We start from the raw sequence: 7899 nt of genomic DNA, 5'->3' as shown, positions 1-7899 counted from the left end.
CGTAAAAAAACATGAGCCTACTAGGTACGTTATCCAATCAAACACACTAGGTACGGATGCGGGTGCCACTTTGCATGTAAGTCAATTCCACCTAGTTGAGGTGTACAAAAAGTGTTGTGCCCATCGGATATGCTTTGCATGGTCCATCGAGCATTAAATACTATTTTTGCTCCTATCATGCACATCCATAAAAAAAACACGCTGCTAGGTGTGTTATCCGATTAAGTACTTATGCGATGGGAATGCCACTTTGCATGTAAGTCAATTCCACCTAGTTAAAGGTGTGTGCAAAGTATTGTGCCCATCCAATATGCTTTGCATTGTCGATCAAGCATAACACACTATTTCTGCCTTACTGTCATGCACAACCATATAAAAACATGGCCATAGGTGTGTTATTCAAATAAGTACTTATCAGATGGGGGCTCCACTTTGCACGCAAGTCCGTTTTAACTACATTGAGGTGCATGCAAAGTATTGTCACCATCGGATATGATTTGCATGGTCGATCACGCATTATACACCATTTTTTCCCTAATGATATGCACATTCGCACAAAAACACGCCATTAGGTGTGTTATCTGACCAAGTACTTATCGGATGGGTGTGCCTCATTGAGAACATTTCAATACCACCTAGGTTGAGGCGTAAAAAAAGTTTTGTGCCCATTGGATATCCTTTGCATGGTCGATCGAGCATTAAATACCATTTTTGCCTTAGTGCCATGCACATTCATCAAAAAACGCAGTCCTAGATGTGTTATTCAGACTAGTACTTATCGGATGGGGGCTCCAGTTTGCACGCAAGTCTGTTTCAACTAGGTTGACGTGTGTGCAAAGTATTGTCACCATCAGATATGATTTGCATGGTCGATCACGCATTATACACCGTTTTTCCCTAGTGGTATGCACATCCGCAAAAAAACACGCCCTTAGGTATGTTATCTGACCAAGTACTTATCGGATGGGTGTACCTCTTTGACAACATTTTAATACCACCTAGGTTGAGGTATAAGAAAAGTATTATGCCCATCGGATATGCTTTGCATGGTCGATCGAGCATTAAATACCATTTTTGCCTTAGTGCCATGCACATTCGTAAAAAAACACGCTGCTAGGTGTGTTATCCGATCAAGAACTTATGCAATGGGAATGCCACTTTGCATGTGAGTCAATTACACCTAGTTGAAGATGTGTGCAAATTATCGTGGCCATCCAATATGATTTGCATGGCTGATTGAGCATTAAATACCATTTTTGCCTTAGTGCCATGCACATCCGTAAAAAAACACGCTGCTAGGTGTGTTATCTGATCAAGCACTTATGCGATGGGCGTGCCACTTTGCATGTAAGTCAATTACACCTAGTTGAAGGTGTGTGCAAAGTATTGTGTTCATCGGATATGCTTTGTATTGTCGATCGAGCATAACACATCGTTTCTGCCTTAGTGTCATGCACAACCATATAAAAATACGGCCATAGGTGTGATATTCAAATAAGTACTTATCAGATGGGGGATCCACTTTGCACGCAAGTTCGTTTCAACTACGTTGAGGTGCATGCAACGTATTGTCACCATCAAATATGATTTGCATGGTCGATCACGCATTATATACTATTTTTTTCCTAATGATATGCACATCCGCAAAAAAACACGCCATTAGGTGTGTTATTTGACCAAGTACTTATCGGATGGGTGTGCCTCATTGAGAACATTTCAATACCACCTAGGTTGAGGCGTACGAAAAGTTTTGTGCCCATCGGATATCCTTTGCATGGTCTATCGAGCATTAAATACTATTTTTACTCTAGTGTCATGCACATCCGTCAAAAAACACGTTTCTAGGTATGTTATAGGATCAAGCACTTATGGGATGGGCATGCCACTTTGCATGTAAGTCGATTCTAGCTAGTTGAAGGTGTGTGCAAAGTATCGTGCCCATCGGATATGCTTTGCATGGTCGATCGAGCATTAAATACCATTTTTGCCTTAGTGCCATGCACATCCGTAAAAAAACACGCTGCTAGGTGTGTTATCTGATCAAGCACTTATGCGATGGGCGTGCCACTTTGCATGTAAGTCAATTACACCTAGTTGAAGGTGTGTGCAAAGTATTGTATTCATCGGATATGCTTTGCATTGTCGATCAAGCATAACACACCGTTTTTGCCTTAGTGTCATGCACAACCATATAAAAACACGGCCATAGGTGTGTTATTCAAATAAGTACTTATCAGATGGGGGCTCCACTTTGCACGCAAGTCCGTTTTAACTACATTGAGGTGCGTGCAAAGTATTGTCACCATCGGATATGATTTGCATGGTCGATCACGCATTATACACCATTTTTTTCCTAATGATATGCACATCCGCAAAAATACACGCCATTAGGTGTGTTATCTGACCAAGTACTTATCGAATGGGTGTGCCTCATTGAGAACATTTCAATACCACCTAGGTTAAGGCGTAAGAAACGTTTTGTGTCCATCGGATATGCTTTGCATGGTCGATCGAGCATTAAATACTATTTTTGCTCTAGTGTCATGCACATCCGTCAAAAAACACGTTGCTAGGTATGTAATCCAATCAAGCACTTATGGGATGCGCGTGCCGCTTTGTATATAAGTCTATTCCACCTAGTTGAAGGTGTGTGCAAAGTATCGTGCCCATCGGATATGCTTTGCATGGTGGATCGAGCATTAAATACCATTTTTGCCTTAGTGCCATGCACATCCGTAAAAAAACACGCTACTAGGTGTGTTATCTGACCAATTACATATCGGATGGGTGTGCCTCATTGCGAACATTTCAATACCACCTAGGTTGAGGCATACGAAAAGTTTTGTGCCCATCGGATATGCTTTGCATGGTCGATCGAGCATTAAATACTATTTTTGCTCTAGTGTCATGCACATCCGTCAAAAAACACGCTTCTAGGTATGTTATCCGATCAAGAACTTATGGGATGGGCGTGCCACTTTGCATGTAAGTCGATTCCACCTAGTTGAAGTTGTGTGCAAAGTATTGTGCCCATCGGATATGCTTTGCATTGTCGATCAAGCATAAAACACCGTTTTTATCTTAGTGTCATGCACATTCGTAAAAAAACGCAGTCCTAGATGTGTTATTCAAACTAGTACTTATCGGATAAGGGCTCCAATTTGCATGCAAGTCCGTTTCCACTAGGTTGAGGTGTGTGCAAAGTATTGTCACCATCGGATATGATTTGCATGGTTGATCACGCATTATACACCGTTTTTTTCCTAGTGGTATGCACATCCGCAAAAAAACACGCCCTTAGGTATGTTATCTGACCAAGTACTTATCGGATGGGTGTGCCTCTTTGACAACATTTTAATACCACCTAGGTTGAGGTATGAGAAAAGTATTATGCCCATCGGATATGCTTTGCATGGTCGATCGAGCAGTAAATACCATTTTTGCCTTAGTGCCATGCACATCCGTAAAAAAACACGCTGCTAGGTGTGTTATCCGATCAAGCACTTATGCGATGGGAATGCCACTTTGCATGTAAGTCAATTCCACCTAGTTGAAGGATCGTGCCAATCGCGGATATGCTTTGCATGGTCGATCGAGCATTAAATACCATTTTTGCCTTAGTGCCATGCACATCCGTTAAAAAACACACTTCTACGTTTGTTATCTGATCAAGCACTTATGCGATGGGCGTGCCACTTTTCATGTAAGTCAATTCCACCTAGTTGAAGGTGTGTGCAAAGTATTGTGCCCATCGGATATGCTTTGCATGGTCGATCGACCATTAAATACTATTTTTGCTCTAGTTTCATGCACATCCGTAAAAAAACACGCTGATAGGTATGTTATCCAATCAAGCACTTACGGGATGGGCGTGCCACTTTGCATGTAAGTCAATTCCACCTAGTTAAAGGTATGTGCAAAGTATTGTGCCCATCGGATATGCTTTGCATGGTTGATCGAGCATTAAATACCATTTTTGCCTTAGTGCCATGCACATCCGTAAAAAAATACGATGCTAGGTGTGTTATCTGATCAAGCACTTATGCGATGGGCGTGCCACTTTGCATGTAAGTTAATTCCACCTAGTTGAAGGTGTGTGCAAAGTATTGTGCCCATCGGATATGCTTTGCATTGTCGATCAAGCATAACACACTGTTTTTGCCTTAGTGTCATGCACAACCATATAAAAACACGGCCATAGGTGTGTTATTCAAATAAATACTTATCAGATGAGGCCTCCACTTTGCACGCAAGTCCGTTTTAACTACGTTGAGGTGCGTGCAAAGTATTGTCACCATCGGATATGATTTACATGGTCGATCACGCATTATACACCGTTTTTTCCCTAGTGGCATGCACATTCGTAAAAAAACACGCCCTTAGGTATGTTATCTGACCAAGTACTTATCAGATGGGTGTGCCTCTTTGACAAAATTTTAATACAACCTAAGTTCAGGTATAGGTAAAGTATTATGCCCATCAGATATGCTTTGCATGGTCGATCGAGCATTAAATTCCATTTTTGCCTTAGTGCCATGCACATCCGTAAAAAAACACGCTGCTAGGTGTGTTATCCGATCAAGCACTTATGCGATGGGCGTGCCACTTTTCATGTAAGTCAATTCCACCTAGTTGAAGGTGTGTGCAAAGTATTGTGCCCATCGGATATGCTTTGCATGGTCGATCGACCATTAAATACTATTTTTGCTCTAGTTTCATGCACATCCGTAAAAAAACACGCTGATAGGTATGTTATCCAATCAAGCACTTACGGGATGGGCGTGCCACTTTGCATGTAAGTCAATTCCACCTAGTTAAAGGTATGTGCAAAGTATTGTGCCCATCGGATATGCTTTGCATGGTTGATCGAGCATTAAATACCATTTTTGCCTTAGTGCCATGCACATCCGTAAAAAAATACGATGCTAGGTGTGTTATCTGATCAAGCACTTATGCGATGGGCGTGCCACTTTGCATGTAAGTTAATTCCACCTAGTTGAAGGTGTGTGCAAAGTATTGTGCCCATCGGATATGCTTTGCATTGTCGATCAAGCATAACACACTGTTTTTGCCTTAGTGTCATGCACAACCATATAAAAACACGGCCATAGGTGTGTTATTCAAATAAATACTTATCAGATGAGGCCTCCACTTTGCACGCAAGTCCGTTTTAACTACGTTGAGGTGCGTGCAAAGTATTGTCACCATCGGATATGATTTACATGGTCGATCACGCATTATACACCGTTTTTTCCCTAGTGGCATGCACATTCGCAAAAAAACACGCCCTTAGGTATGTTATCTGACCAAGTACTTATCAGATGGGTGTGCCTCTTTGACAACATTTTAATACAACCTAAGTTGAGGTATAGGTAAAGTATTATGCCCATCAGATATGCTTTGCATGGTCGATCGAGCATTAAATTCCATTTTTGCCTTAGTGCCATGCACATCCGTAAAAAAACACGCTGCTAGGTGTGTTATCCGATCAAGCACTTATGCGATGGGAATGCCACTTTGCATGTAAGTCAATTCCACTTAGTTGAAGGTGTGTGCAAAGTATCGTGCCCATCGAATATGCTTTGCATGGTCGATCGAGCATTAAATTCCATTTTTGCCTTAGTGCCATGCACATCCGTAAAAAAACACGCTGCTAGGTGTGTTATCTGATCAAGCACTTATGCGATGGGCGTGCCACTTTGCATGTAAGTCAATTCCACCTAGTTAAAGGTATGTGCAAAGTATTGTGCCCATCGGATATGCTTTGCATGGTGGATCAAGCATTAAATACCATTTTTACCTTAGTGCCATGCACATCCGTAAAAAAACACGCTGCTAGGTGTGTTATCTGATCAAGCACTTATGCGATGGGCGTGCCACTTTGCATGTAAGTTAATTCCACCTAGTTGAAGGTGTGTGCAAAGTATTGTGCCCATCGGATATGCTTTGCATTGTCGATCAAGCATAACACACTGTTTTTGCCTTAGTGTCATGCACAACCATATAAAAACACGGCCATAGGTGTGTTATTCAAATAAATACTTATCAGATGGGGCCTCCACTTTGCACGCAAGTCCGTTTTAACTACGTTGAGGTGCGTGCAAAGTATTGTCACCATCAGATATGATTTGCATGGTCGATCACGCATTATACATCATTTTTTTCCTAATGACATGCACATTCACAAAAAAACACGCCATTAGGTGTGTTATCTGACCAAGTACTTATCGGATGGGTGTGCCTCATTGAGAACATTTCAATAACACCTAGGTTGAGGCGTACGAAAAGTTTTGTGCCCATCGGATATCCTTTGCATGGTCTATCGAGCATTAAATTCTATTTTTACTCTAGTGTCATGCACATCCGTCAAAAAACACGTTTCTAGGTATGTTATAGGATCAAGCACTTATGGGACGGGCATGCCACTTTGCATGTAAGTCGATTCTACCTAGTTGAAGGTGTGTGCAAAGTATTGTGCCCATCGGATATGATTTGCATTGTCGATCAAGCATAAAACACCGTTTTTATCTTAGTGTCATGCACATTTGTAAAAAAACGCAGTCCTAGATGTGTTATTCAAACTAGTACTTATCGGATGGAGGCTCTAGTTTGCACGCAAGTCCGTTTCAACTAGTTTGAGATGTGTGCAAAGTATTGTCACCTTCGGATATGATTTGCATGGTTGATCAAGCATAACACACCGTTTTTGCCTTAGTGTCATGCACAATCATATAAAAACACGGCCATAGGTGTGTTATTCAAATAAGTACTTATCAGATGGGGGCTCCACTTTGAACGCAAGTCCGTTTTAAGTACATTGAGGTGCATGCAAAGTATTGTCACCATCGGATATGATTTGCATGGTCGATCACGCATTATACACCATTTTTTCCCTAGTGGTATGCACATCCGCAAAAAAACACGCCCTTGGGTATGTTATCTGACCAAGTACTTATCGGATGGATGTGCCTCTTTGACAACATTTTAATAACAATTAGGTTGAGGTATAGGAAAAGTATTATGCCCATCGGATATGCTTTGCATGGTCGATCGAGCATTAAATACCATTTTTGCCTTAGTGCCACGCACATCCGTAACAAAACACGCTGCTAGGTGTGTTATCCGATCAAGCACTTATGCGATGGGAATGCCACTTTGCATGTAAGTCAATTACACCTAGTTGAAGGTGTGTGCAAAGTATCGTGCCCATCGGATATGCTTTGCATGGTCGATCGAGCATTAAATTCCATTTTTGCCTTAGTGCCATGCACATTCGTAAAAAAACACACTGCTAGGTGTGTTATCTGATCAAGCACTTATGCGATGGGCGTGCCACTTTGCATGTAAGTCAATTACACCTAGTTGAAGGTGTGTGCAAAGTATCGTGCCCATCGGATATGCTTTGCATTGTCGATCAAGCATAACACACCGTTTTTGCCTTAGTGTCATGCACAACCATATAAAAACACGGCCATAGGTGTGTTATTCAAATAAATATTTATCATATGGGGGCTCCACTTTGCACGCAAGTCCGTTTTAACTACGTTGAGGTGCGTGCAAAGTATTGTCACCATCGGATATGATTTGCATGGTCGATCACGCATTATACATCATTTTTTTCCTAATGACATGCACATTCACAAAAAAACACGCCATTAGGTGTGTTATCTGACCAAGTACTTATCGGATGGGTGTGGCTCATTGAGAACATTTCAATACCACCTAGGTTGAGGCGTACGAAAAGTTTTGTGTCCATCGGATATCCTTTGCATGGTCTATCGAGCATTAAATACTATTTTTACTCTAGTGTCATGCACATCCGTCAAAAAACACGTTTCTAGGTATGTTATAGGATCAAGCACTTATGGGATGGGCATGCCACTTTGCATGTAAGTCGAT

The sequence above is a fragment of the Dipteris shenzhenensis genome, chromosome 25, assembly GCF_047967505.1.
Source record: "Dipteris shenzhenensis isolate YYH24624 ecotype China chromosome 25, Dip_SZ_1.0, whole genome shotgun sequence".
NCBI classification, from domain to species: domain Eukaryota; kingdom Viridiplantae; phylum Streptophyta; class Polypodiopsida; order Gleicheniales; family Dipteridaceae; genus Dipteris; species Dipteris shenzhenensis.
This window is presented reverse-complemented; position numbering follows the sequence as displayed.